The sequence below is a fragment of the Saimiri boliviensis genome, chromosome 13, assembly GCF_048565385.1.
Source record: "Saimiri boliviensis isolate mSaiBol1 chromosome 13, mSaiBol1.pri, whole genome shotgun sequence".
In the NCBI taxonomy this organism is placed as follows: domain Eukaryota; kingdom Metazoa; phylum Chordata; class Mammalia; order Primates; family Cebidae; genus Saimiri; species Saimiri boliviensis.
This window is the reverse complement of record NC_133461.1, coordinates 63,485,719-63,499,368: the sequence shown is the minus strand read 5'-3', so window position 1 is coordinate 63,499,368 and position 13,650 is coordinate 63,485,719. Positions and strand designations below refer to the sequence as shown.

Sequence of the window (13,650 nt, the reverse complement as noted above, 5' to 3'; positions counted from 1 at the left end):
TAATCCCCACTCAGTGGTGGCCCTTTTAAAAAAATTATCTGTACTTTATTTATTTTTTAATTTATTTTTTTGAGACAGAGTCTTGCTCTGTTGCCCAGGCTGGAGTGCGGTTGTGCTATCTCCACTCACTGCAACCTCGAACTCCTGGTTCAAGAGAGTCTCCTGCCTCCACATCCTGAGTAGCTGGGATTACAGGTGCCCACCAGCACGCCCAGCTAATTTTTAAATTTTTAGTAGAGACGAGATTTCACCATGTTGGCCAGACTGGTCTTGAACTCCTGACCTTGTGATCCACCCTCTTCAGCTTCCCAAAGTGCTGGGATTACAGGTGTGAGCCACCATGCCTGGCTAAAAAATTACCTGTACTTAATGATTCTGTGGACACACAGGAATTCACATGAAAATGTTATTAATAATTTTCACAAAGTTATAAAATGCAGTTTCTTATAGTAGTCAAAATATGCATAGCAAAAGTCTGTTTCTGTAAACTATCTATGGTGACAGCAGAGAAGGGCATAAGAGTTGCTGCTCACACCCATTAGGGTGGTTACTATTAAGCAAACGAATAAAAAAAAATAACAAGTGTTGGTGAGCATGTAGAGAAACTGCAACCCTTGTGCACTGCTGGCAGAAATGCAAAATGGGACAGTTCTATGGAAAACAGTATGGCAGTTCCTCAAAAAATTAAAAAATAGAACCACCATAAGACCCAGCAATTCCACTTCTGAGTATATACTCAAAAGAATTGAGAGCAGGCCGGGCGCGGTGGCTCAAGCCTTTGATCCCAGCACTTTGGGAGGCCGAGGCGGGTGGATCACGAGGTCAAGAGATCGAGACCATCCTGGTCAACAAGGTGAAACCCCGTCTCTACTAAAAATACAAAAAATCAGCTGGGCATGGTGGCGCGTGCCTGTAATCCCAGCTACTCGGGAGGCTGAGGCAGGAGAATTGCTTGAACCCAGGAGGTGGAGGTTGCGGTGAGCGGAGATGGCGCCATTGCACTCCAGCCTGGGTAACAAGAGCGAAACTCTGTCTCAAGAAAAAAAAAGAACTGAGAGCAGGGACTCAAAGTAATGTTTGTACATCCATGCTAACAGCATCCATGCAATAGCTGTTGGCTACTGGCTATTTACAGGAGCCAAAAGTTAGAAGCAACTTAAGTGCTATCAAAGGATGAATGGACAAGCAAAATGTGCTATCTTTACGCAATGAAATAGTATCCATCCTTAGAAAGGAAGGAAATTCTGACACAAGAATCAATATGGACGAAACTTGAGGACATTGTGCTAAGTGAAAAAGCCACTCACAAAATGACAAATACTATATGATTCCATTTATTTGTGGTGCTGAGTAGTCAAATTCATAGACAAAGTGGAATGGCTATTTCCAAGGGATAGGAGTGGGATGGAGTGGGGAGGAATGAGGAGTTCGTGTTGGTATGGGTTTGAACTCCCTTCGAAGAACGTCCTCTAAGCTTGCCTTCCTCTCCTTTGGTTCAGGTGGAACTGGACAAAAAGACTGAGACTAACTCTTCAGCATGTATGGCCTGAGCTGTTTCGCTCAAACAAGAGCTCCCAGGTGGAAAAACGTAACCGGACCAACGGCACAGTAATGTCCACTATGGGTTTTATAACGACTTGGGACAATTTCATCTTAACATGTAGAGCAGCAGCAGATTGTTGCCATGGCTAGTGTAAAGCACATTATATTCATGAGAATACGTAAAGAGAGGCAAAATAATGGTCCCACAACAAGATCAAAAAATTTCCATTTGCTCACCTAGGAATCGTCCTGGATTTCTAAATCGCATCTAATTTTAGCAGAGATTTCTGGAATTTGATCTTTTCATAGTATCTGACTGTATGTAGTTCTAGTTTTGAACATTAACTGACAGCAAGATAGCCAATTTATTTTTTTAAACCAAAAACATTTCAGGAAAATATGAAGTATCTACTTTATTTGTATGTGTTGTGTGATAAGAATTTTAGGCAGTTTTGTTTGATAACCGGGTGATAATTCTCACTGGATTCTTTATAGTTCAACAAGTCAGACACATTCTATCAGTTGAAATGCCTATGAAATTGACAAGATATTAAGACAGTTATTACTAATTTTATTATTTTTAGGCTTTTAAGGCTTTTTTTTTCTTTTGCAATAAGACTAATATTGAAAACCACGAACAAATTCTTAGAGTACTAGTATATAAACACCTACTTTTTGTTTTTGGGATGGAGTTTCTCTCTTGTTGCCCAGGCTTAAGTGTAATTGTGCAATCTCAGCAATTCTCCTGTCTCAGCTGCCAGAGTAGCTGGGATTACTAGGCATGAGCCACCACATCCGGCTAATTTATAGCAGAAGCGGGATTTTGCCAGGTTGGCCAGGCTGGTCTTGAGCTCCTGACCTCAGGTGATCTACCTGCCTCAGCTTCACAAAGTGCTGAGATTACAAGTGTGAGCCACTGCGTCCAGCCAACACCTACTTCTTTTAAAACTGAAATCAGTTACCACTGCTCACACAGCCTCCTGCCCTCCATGTACAGGACTCAGAGTGTATGGCTATCTAAGACTTTTTTGAGTTCTAGATTTTTTACATTAATTCCTTTAAAAAATAAATATGCTTGACTTGTAAAAATATGACAGTCTTAACAGTAGATATGGACCATATTTTAAAAAATTATAATGCAGTATAAATGTATATGTTTAATATAAAATTGCATAAAGCAAAAATGGAAAGTCTTTTCCTCCCATCTGAATCATACCAATATTGTTCTATAAACTGCTTTGTTTTCCTGACTCAAAAACATGCATAGACTTTTTTTTCATGCCAATATGGTAATACCACCTCGATGGCTGCACCTGTATATTATAACTGTTCTTAGAAATTAAGCAAACGAACAGATATGCCCAAACACTGAAAATATATGAAGAAGTAAGAAATTTGGGAAATAATAGGTAAGTCACAGAAGACAAGGGGAAGATATATTTAGGGCTAATAATATTTCAATTATGGGACATAGTTTCTTATTCATGCAAAGGATATACTAATGGAATCTCAGGGAAGAGACATTCATAAAACTCTGCTGGGGGCAGGGAGAACAGATGTGAAATATTATTGGTCATGAGCAGCTGAGTAACACACTGGTTCCCTCTGAAACAATTCACCCAAGAATCCTTTAATCGCAATGATCAACTTTTTTTTGGCAAAGAAGTTAGACAGCATTTTTGGGGATAAGAGCACTTGGAAGAGCTCTCACATTTTTGGTAGATATACAAATATTTCTCCTTCACCCCAGGGTGGAGTAGAAACCATGAACTTCCACTCTTAAAACATTATGTAATTCTTGATCCTCAGGCCCATCCAACAGTTTGATGAGCCTTAATGGGCAGCTTCATACCTCACCATATTAGGAGAAAATGGAGTTTAGGCTTCATCAGCTGTTTGTGTTTTTTTATTCCCAAACAATACCAGGAAAATACTACATGACAAATTGAATGCAATTGTGTCACATAGAAACTTTTGTTGTCGAAGCACCACTAGGTTTAAAATTAAATTTTAAGTGTATGATAATTACCATAAATTCAAAGTGGCAATAAGAAAAGATTTTATCATTCTTTCTTCTATTGTCTTCTTAGCCATAACTTATACTGTGTTTTAGTAGATACGAGAGATCTTTATTACTACTGAGATGAAATTAGTATTTTACAACTTCACAACAGTGTACATATCTTACAGAATATAATTCTCCCTCTACCCTTTATGTTTCTGTTGTCATCTATGCTGCTTCCTCACATGTTCACATCCCCCAAAAGTTATTGTTGTTGCTTTAAAATAGTAAGATTTTAAAAAAACTAAATACATGGTCTTTTAGATTTATCTTTTCTAGAGTTTTTCATTCCTCCCTACAAATCTGTGTTTCCACAACAGGTCCCTTCTCTTCAGTTTTGAGCACTTCCTTGAGCACTTCTCTCTCGTTCCTTAGATTTCTTGTACTGTGGATCTGCTAACAAAAACTTTCCTCGGCTTTATTTCTGAATGTTTTTAATTTATTTTCATTTTTGACAAATATTTTTTACTGGGCGTAGAACTCTAGGATGGCAGTTTTTGTTTAAATTCTTTCAAAGAGGTCATTCCATTGTCTTATTGAGTCTACTGATTCTGATGAGAGTCAGTTACAATTCTTATTGATGTTCTTTTAAATATAGTATCTGTTTTCTCTATCTGCTCATAATAGATTATATGCTTATCTTTTGCTTTTAGCGATTTGAGTGTAGTTCTCAATTCTGATTGAGGTTTACTGAGCTTCAATCTGTGGGCTAATGTCTTTCATCAATTTTGGAATATCCGTATCCATTTTCTCTTCCAATATTTCTTCTGTTACATTTCCTCTCTCCTCTCCTGGAACTCCAATAACATACTGTCAGGCTGTTTGATGTTGCCCCAAATGTCCTTCACAATCTGCTTTGCATCCCTCCCCAACTCTCTCTGTGCTTCACTTAAAAAATTTCTACTGCCCTGTCTTCATTTTTCTTTACTTCTACTGTGTTCGGTGTGCTAAGTCTTCCAATGAATGCTTCAATTCCAATACTGTATTTTTTTATATCAAAATATCCAAGTATTCTTTTTAGAGATTCAATTTCTCTGTTGACATTATCCATGTTTTTATCCATTTTTATCCATTTGTCCTCTAATTTCTATAACATATTATAATTGTTATTTGAAAGATCTCTTAAGGCCAGTATCTGTGCTATTAATGTGTTTAACACATTAATCAATCAATCAATCAATCACTTAATACCTTAATCAATTAACATAATGTGTTAACTGATTTTAAAACAACCAATTGCTTATAGGTCACATTTTCCTTTTTCTTCACATATTTCATAACTTTTTATTATATAGCAGCTGTTGTTTTTAAAAGAACTCTAGAAAACTGAAGTAAGTAAAGGTTTCCCCAGAAAGGGCAAGGCTTTTCCTCTATCTAGTAGATGGAGTGAGGGGCAGATCACGTCAATCCAATCAGGAGGTGAGCTGGGTCTGGGCTTGGTTGCAACTTATATTAGTTTTCATTTACCTCTGGTTTCAAATGCTTTAAGGGGGAAATCTGTCCTGTGTGTACTATGGGTTCTTCCTGCTAAAAGGGTTTTGGGAGAAACACCATGGGACTACAGAGATCTCTCTCTGCTTTACAGCCTGGCCCCCGTGTTGCTGGGATCCTGTATTGCCAGGGCTCCCAGCAAAAATGCCAAGGGGGAGAGTTGCTGAGTGGCGAGAGAACTAGCTCCGCATTTGGAGCTTCCACAAATTCCAATTTCTTGTGCTAGTGCAGGCAGCCATTAACAGTTCCATAGTTGTCCTCACCCCAGCAGAGTCCCTCCACCTAGACAGGTGTGACCTTCGGCCCAGAAGTGCAAAATTTCAGGGAGCAGACATGCCCAGGGCAGTAATGACCACTGGGCTCTGCTCATGTCACAAAAGTTCTTCTTCCCTGGAACCTGGCTCCTTTAGACTTCTTTGTATCCACAGCTCTTCAATATAGTTTTTAAAATATAGATTTATATATATATATATATTTTTTTCTTTAGCTACAGTGGGAATGATAGTCTGTCACAAACTAGTTCACACCCTAACTAGTAGTGGAACTCCCACAAAACACTGTAAACATTAACAGACATTTTTAGAAGTGGCATTTGTTTATGCACAACTTGCTTTGTGTAACCACAAGTTTCGTTGCTGAGCATATTTCAAAAAGAATATTTTCAAAAGACATACTTCTTACTATGAAATCCTCTATGGGCCTTTATTATCTGTTATTTTATGGAGAGGTTTATACCTAATGAGTTACTATCACACACATTACATCATTTGATCTTTATATGTACCCCACGAAGTAGCTGGAGCCCCTATTGTATGTCTCATTGCACAGCAATGGAAAGAGTTACTGAGAGTGAAGTGGGAACACATAGCTTCCTTTTGCAGTTATAAGTAAAGTTAAATTCTGTTCTATGACTTCAAGGCTCAGTACCGTCCGTCCTCAGACTTTGTTGCTAGTCTCACCTTACATCACTCTCCCATGGCATAAGCACTGGGCATGCTCATCTTTCCTCAGTTTCTCTAAAAAGCCAAATTCTTTCTTCCCTTAGGAAATTTCCTTTCTGCTCTTTCTTCCTGGAACCTTCTTCCACCCGAAGCGACTTCTGCAGCAAGATGCTTCTCAGCCGCGTGCGGTGGCTCAAGCCTGTAATCCCAGCACTTTGGGAGGCCGAGGCGGGTGGATCACGAGGTCAAGAGATCGAGACCATCCTGGTCAACAAGGTGAAACCCCGTCTCTACTAAAAATACAAAAAATTAGCTGGGCATGATTGTGCGTGCCTGTAATCCCAGCTACTCGGGAGGCTGAGACAGGAGAATTGCCTGAACACAGGAGGCGGAGTTTGCAGTGAGCCGAGATCGCGCCATTGCACTCCAGCCTGGGTAGGATCGAAAGGCCGTCTCCAAAAAAAAAAAAAAAAAGATGCTTCTCATAATTCAGCTCTCGACATAAATGCCACCTCTTGGGGGATCCCTTTCCAGGACACTCTAATGTAGCGTTCCTCCAGTTATTATTCACGTTCTCAGCGCTTGGTGTTCTCTGTTTCTTATTCATCAATAATCAACACTTCATGTATTCATTGGCTCACTCTGTTTTGGGGGTGGGGGTTATGTTCTTCACTACAGTATAGAGGAACCATGTTTGTCTTATTAACACAGTGTGTGGCAAAGGGAAATAACATAGAAATGTTTGCCGAATGAATGACGAGCATCAGTGGAGCCAGGACAGAAATTCAACCTTTCCCCATCCTGTCCAAATGCTCTCCCTCCTGTAATTGTTCTTAATTTCAAAAGCCCTCTCAGGTATTTGTGTAACTGCTTATAGCTGTAAATATTTTTATAGCAGAGAAGTGATAGAGTGTGGTGATTTAGACAAAAATGCTCAAGCCAGCTAGCACAGGTTCGAATGGAGGCTACAGCTCTATAATCTTCAACAAACTACTGAACCTCTGTGCCTCTGTTTCCTAATCACAAAAGGGGGGTATTAATCATATGGACTTCAAGGGGCTGTTATGAGGAGTGAGTTAATATATGTAAAATCCCTGGCACATAGTCAACCCATGTGTTAGTGACTGCTGCAATTCAATTAATTTGATACCGTGTTTAGAGCTAGATTTAGGGTCTGGCTATGATGGGCGCTAAAATACAACAGTTACACAAAAATATCCCTAGGAATATTATGAGACAAATAAACCTATATTTATCAGAATTGCTCTCTGTCCCAATTCCATTCCAACCCTGTTGTCTCAACTCCCTTGGTCCAGAAGTGGCATCTGGCACAATTCTGGCCAAAGTCACATAAGTAAAAGTCTTATCCAGGGTTTCAGTGAAATCCTTTGTTTTCCTGATATAGGTTCCACCCCTTTCTCTTTCTCCCTCCTTGGAATGTGGACAAGATGACTAGAGCTGCAGCAGCCACCTTGCCCATTATGAGAGAAAAGCCAAGAAATGGTAGCAGTTGGCCTTGATACTTCTGAGTTTTGGAAATAACACCAGATGCTGCCTATCTCTGGACTTCCAGAAATGTGAGAAATAGAAATGCCTATTTTTAAAAATGACTCTTGACTTTGTTGTGTTTGCTATTTGCAGCCAAAATAACTTTAAACGGATAATTAGAAGGAATCCTCTAACAAGTCATTTGGGTGGGGTGAGGTGAGGCACTCTCTGTACCCCACTAAGGGGAATATTCAAGTTACAATTTACAGCCAACACAACCTGCTTCCTAAGGAAGGTGGGTGGCATCTAACAACAGTTCTCTCTCTTGTTTTGTTTCTGTTTGTTTGTTTGTTTGTTTGTTTGTTTGCTTGTTTTTTCCTGGAGGCAGGGTCTCTGCTGCCCAGGCTGGAGTACAGTGATATAATCATAGCTCCCTGCAGCCTCAATCTTCCAGACTCAAGAGATCTTCCCACCTTGGCCTCCCAAGTAGCTGGGACTACAGATGTGCACTACCACACCTGGCTATTTTTTTTTGTTTTTAGTACAGATGAGGTCTTGTTATGTTACCCAGACTAATCTTGAACTTCCAAGCTCAAGCAATTCTCCTGCCTTGCCCTCCCAAAGTGTTGGGATTACAGGTGTGAGCCACCACACCTGGCCTTCACACAACGATTGTCAATTGTAAGAGCTATCAAATTATTAGCCTAACCCCATGTCTTGGTTTGGCTTTGATCACTACATGGTGGAGTTAAACTTCCTGCTGAAAATACCCCCACCCACATGTACAGGGAATATCTTACATTGCTCTCAAACTGAACAGATTCCAAGAGTTCAGGAAGAATATACTAAAACCTAAGATTCTGCCTCATCCCTAGTAGAGGAGGACTGAGTTCTCCATTATTTGTCACTGCTGTTGAAGAATGCTGGTGGCAGCACAGTGTGGACATCTAGAGAAATCCCCGTGGATACTGACTGCAGTGAGCCTTGGCAACAGGGCTCTTGCAAAAGAAACCACTGACTCTCTGGAATAGACCCTGGCATAGTCCAGTTCCATAGCTGTCTGCCCTCAGGAGGCCATTCAGATAGAGTAAGAGGCCAAATCCCTTGTTTCTTATGTTCTGGCTTCTCAGTAATCTTTGGATTCTAACATGTTTATAAACAACTTAACTTGGATGTCCTGCGCAAAAGCATTTGAAAGGCAATGATGATCAAAAGAAGCCACAGTTTCAGACTAACAGGACCAAGAACACAGAGGAGGTTTCTGCCTTCTTTCTCAGGCTCCCCAACGCTCTTTTTCTATCATTCTACCATCCCATCAGTTTTGTCTGTCTGTTACTTGCCTGGCTGGCCTCATTCCTCTTAGGAGAAAAAGGAGAAAGCCAACAAAGCTATTGATCAGCTGGTAAACGGGTCTGCCTGAACCTGTCTGTCGACAGCAAAGGATACAGAAAAATGTGTTTGTAGATTGGGAAGGCTTAAAACAGCAAACAAATCTTTACTTACACAGCAGGGAATATGAAGGGTTGGATTTTTTTTTAAACCAATGACATACACACCAGTAATTAAGTTGTTAGGCATTCATGTATCACCTCTGGCTACAGCACTACATTAGGAATGGGAATGGTGGCAATGAAGAATGAACAACTTCAAATCAAAAATTCACATGATATACTTTATTGTGACAGTAGCTTTATTGCAGAGGTCTGAAACCAAACCCAATACATTGAGGTATGCCTGTACACAAATTGTGTGTGTGTGTGTGTGTGTGTGTGTGTGTGTGTGTGTGTGTGATATGAAAAAATGAAATATAATCTGTTTCTTACATTTCCCCAGGGAGGGAGGGAGAGATGGAGAATGACTGCTAATAGCTAGAAGGGTGATAACTATGTTCTAATATTAGTCAGTGGTAATATCCCAACTTTGGGAATATACTAAAAACCACTGAATTGTACACTTTAAATGGGCAGATTTTATGTTATAAAACATGAGTATCTCAATTTTAAAATGTATGAGAATTACCCCTGCTTTAATTTTTTTCATTTTGATCATTAAAAGTGCTTTGAGATTTCAAATATTTTTAAGAAAAGGCAAAAAGAATCAAAATATTCAAAAAAGGACATGGGTTGAGAAAGATTTAAAGACACTTCTGTGAAAGGTTACTTACAAGTTGCCTTTAGCAAAGGATAACAGTCACAGGTAGGAAATGGCTGAGTTAATAATCATCTACATACAGACAGGCTGAAATGTCTGCTTTGCAGGCAAAGTAAATCACTAAATGTGAATGTTTTATTTCTGTGTTAAAAGTAATATGCAATTTATAAGCTTGACATATATATTGATTTTGGTAACGCTCAGTCAATCCCACGAGTGACTCTTAACACATTATCCTCAAAGATAAATTGAGGTTATGAGTACAGAACTAGTTTGGTGCCATCTAATCATTGCTCAGAGGCTCGTATTTTTAATCCAATTAGGGGCTGCTCAGGAAAGAATCCATAAAACAGAGTATGAGCACAAAGAAGCTTTCTGTGGCTCTTTACTAACATTCCACCTGTGGTCCATTCAGTGACATGTCACTGTAAGAGTCTTGGTGAATTATATGTTTTGTGCTTCTGACATTATACATCACCAAGAAATCTGGATAAACATCTTTTTAAAAATTGTCTTTTAATTTCAAAAGGAAGTTACATATTCTCTCTATTGATAATGCCAAATTGCAGTATGTATTTTGATTATGTAGTTTTAAGGGGCTGCTGCAGCTAGCACTACTATGTATGGCTTTCAGAACAATTAAAAGATGAGTCCCCTGTTACAGCGTCATCTAAGAATTTACCTTGACTTTCTAGCTCCCCCTCTGCCTCTCTGACGCTGTATACATTTGCTAGAATGCAGCCATTTAATCTCTGTTTCTTCTAAATCTCTGGTTTCCATTTAGTGCCACTGTTACCTAGTCATTAACGTTCTGTCAGAAAATGTGTGAACTCTGCTTGATTGTATCCTTCTATTGCTTTTCAGTCTCTTTTATCTGCTTTCTTTCTTCAGCTCCAAAGTTGAATAATAGCAGAACAGAATCACAAGGTCAAGGGTATTATCCGGCAACCTCTCTACCTGCTTGGGGTCCCATGTGGGTATTCTTGGGTGGATGGGTTTTACAGAGCTTGGTCCACCTTCTCGAGGCTTTCCCTGAGTGGGACTGGCTTTCCTCCTGATGGGCACTCACTTCAGCTCAGCTTCCAACTATTCTGTACAAAGTCCACGGTGAAACACAAATATAACTTATTAAATTCTATGAGGGGTGAGTTGACAATTTGAATAAAGGTATATCAAATTTCCTTATTTTTCCTCTTTCACAATATGCTTTTTTCACACACACAGACTTACTCCATGCTGGTTTTAACTCTGTAGAGTCCCCTTGAGGATAACCATCTGTGCTCCATCAGTTGTCACTGGCTGACTTTGAGAAGGCTGCTTCCTAAGTTCCCCGTAGACAGCTCTGAATGGGAAAGCCATAAGGAGGGCTTCCGAAGAAACAGAGGATCCTAGCTCTGTTCGAGAGGGAGATTCTCTGATTGAGAGGGAATTTCAGAAATGTCTGAATAAACCACCACATTTTATAGATATGAAAAATGAAGCACAGAGGGGTGGTTCTCAACTAATTATTGAGAAATGGAACTACAGATTTGGTCTCCTGGTGCCTAATTCCATGCTCTTCCCCCATCACCCATCTCCTGCCTATTTATGTTTTATATCCTTCACGCACTTAAAAAACTTGAGGCTTCACACTTTTATATTAGAGATTACCCTCTCTGTTCCCTTAATGTATTTCTGAAAAGCATATGACAAAATAAGTTATCAAATTGAGTATTTTTTTTACCAAAAAATATGTTAAGAAATATATCACCAGTCAAAAGTTTTACTAAAGATCAAAGAGAGCTATAGGCAAAGTATCATAAAAGATACAGCTATTTAAAAAAATATGTAAAGCTCTCTAAAAATCTGAAAGTGAACCAATAAAATTGGCAGGTGTAGCAGACCAAATACACCGGATATGTAAGTTGTATACAGAGAAATAGTACACGTTAAAAGCAACTGCTGTATATATGCTCTACAAGGAATGTATCGGCACTATTCACTATTAAACATTAATACCATTTTAAATTTACCCATTGGTTGACCTATGAGAATGCATGGAAGATTCTTGAAACAGTGTCAATAATTCATGTCTTCTATTTTAAAATCATGCAAGAAAGAAGAAGCTAAGACTTCCATTTTACTCGGCTTTCCCTGTGGTAGGTAGAGATATTGCCAAAGTCACATACCAGGTTAAAATATAATAAATTCTAAATCCACATTCTGATTATTGATATCATTGATAATAATCATTGTCATCCAACTGAAAGCATCTGACATGAGTTCTCTACCTCCCCCTCTCTAGTTTACTCAAAACACTGTTCATCATCATATAAATTCCTTGAGAAAACCGCAAAGCCAGCAGTCAGAGCACCTCATGCTCTCTAGAAATGCCATGAAAACAGCAGTCAGAATTGGGGCCCTCAAAATCCCTCTCACTGCATGACAAAGAAGGCGCAGATCAGTCACCTGAATGCCCATGGTCAACATGAACATTACAAAGGCAAGAGCTGTAATTTCCATCAAAAGAGAATCAAACAAATAATTGTATGCTGGCTGACACTTAGCGCGGTGGGGGTTCTGTCATCAATATCTCTGAAGCTCTTCCATAGTCTTAAGGAGCTCAGTATCTAATCCCTGACAGCAGACAGAAAACTGTAAATCCCTGGATCAATAGTTGATGCCACGGGAATGGAGAGTAATTTATTTTCTGTCATCTTAGTCAGGTGAAGCTCTTTCTTTTTCTTTGAGATGGAGTTTTGCTCTTGTTGCCCAGGCTGGAGTGCAGTGGCGTGACCTCACTCAGCACAACCTTCGCCTCCGGGGTTCAAGTGATTCTCCTGCTTCAACTTCCTATGTAGCTGGGATTACAGGCATGGGCCACCATGCTCAGCTAATTTTGTATTTTTAGTAGATACGGGGTTTCTCTGGACCTCAGGTGATCCACCGGCCTTGGCCTCCCAAAGTACTGGGATTACAGGCATGAGCCACCGGGCCTGGCCCATCTAATTTTTAAAAAACATTAATGACATAGATAAGTAAGGTCTTGCATTTCACTCTATTTACTTCCAATTATTTAAAGCAAGAAGCTGCCTTGTAATATTTTGGTTTTGATGGATAGCCAAGTGATGTTTGAAAAGGGTTTCCCTTTTTGCTTCCATGTGCCATTCTAAAGCTCCTTCTTCAAAACAAAAACTACCCATATGCTGCTTAATAGAATATCCATATTTCAGTAGAGTTGTAAAATAAAATTCTACCAAGGCTCCTGCTAGTCTTAACAGCTTCTCTGTATGAATCAAATAAAGACTGGACTCTGTGGGAAAATATGGTCTGGCTATTGGAGCAAGGCTGCATTCTCAGTCAGAAAACAATCTGGGAAACAATTCATTCGCCCTGAATTCTGCTCAGTGACTCACAGTTTCCCATTTATTTCCATTATAGAATTCTTCTGGAAAAATATCTGTCTCTAGCCAAACTTTTAGAATCATATGGTTCAGAAAAAAAGTTTTATTAAATGAATAATAAATGTGGATTGATATTAATTCACTGATGAAAATTAATAATTAATGGGAAAGATTGTGAATATTAGTTATGGCTATTTGAGTCACCTTTTGAGAAATATGTTCTTTTACAAACAATTTTTTGTTTTATTATCCCAAGAAGAATAAAAGAAAAGAAAAAGCAGCACTATGTATTTCTCTAAAGGAGGCACAAAAATAAATACATTGTAATATTAAAAAAAAATAGATGTGCACTGTTAAAAACCCCAGGAAGAAGGTAAGCAAAAGTTCTAGAGCCCTCCCTCAGCCCTCTGCACTTCTGTACATAGTGAACACAACTAGGTAAGGGCCATTGTATTTGGAAGTATGTTTGAATGTACTTAATAGACGCATAATAGGTAACTTATACATAGCAAACCCTCAAACTGTTTACTGAAAGAAGTGAAGAGACTTTGAAAAGGAAGAGTGGCTAGGTCCATTTCCAACTTTGAAAAGT

General features: G+C 39.1%; 1 protein-coding gene across 4 annotated transcripts in view; it reads right to left on the bottom strand.

Moving 5' to 3' along the window:
* ARHGAP28 (Rho GTPase activating protein 28) overlaps positions 1-13,650 on the bottom strand; it is a 189,626-nt gene that overhangs the window by 91,157 nt on the left and 84,819 nt on the right. The window lies entirely within an intron of this gene.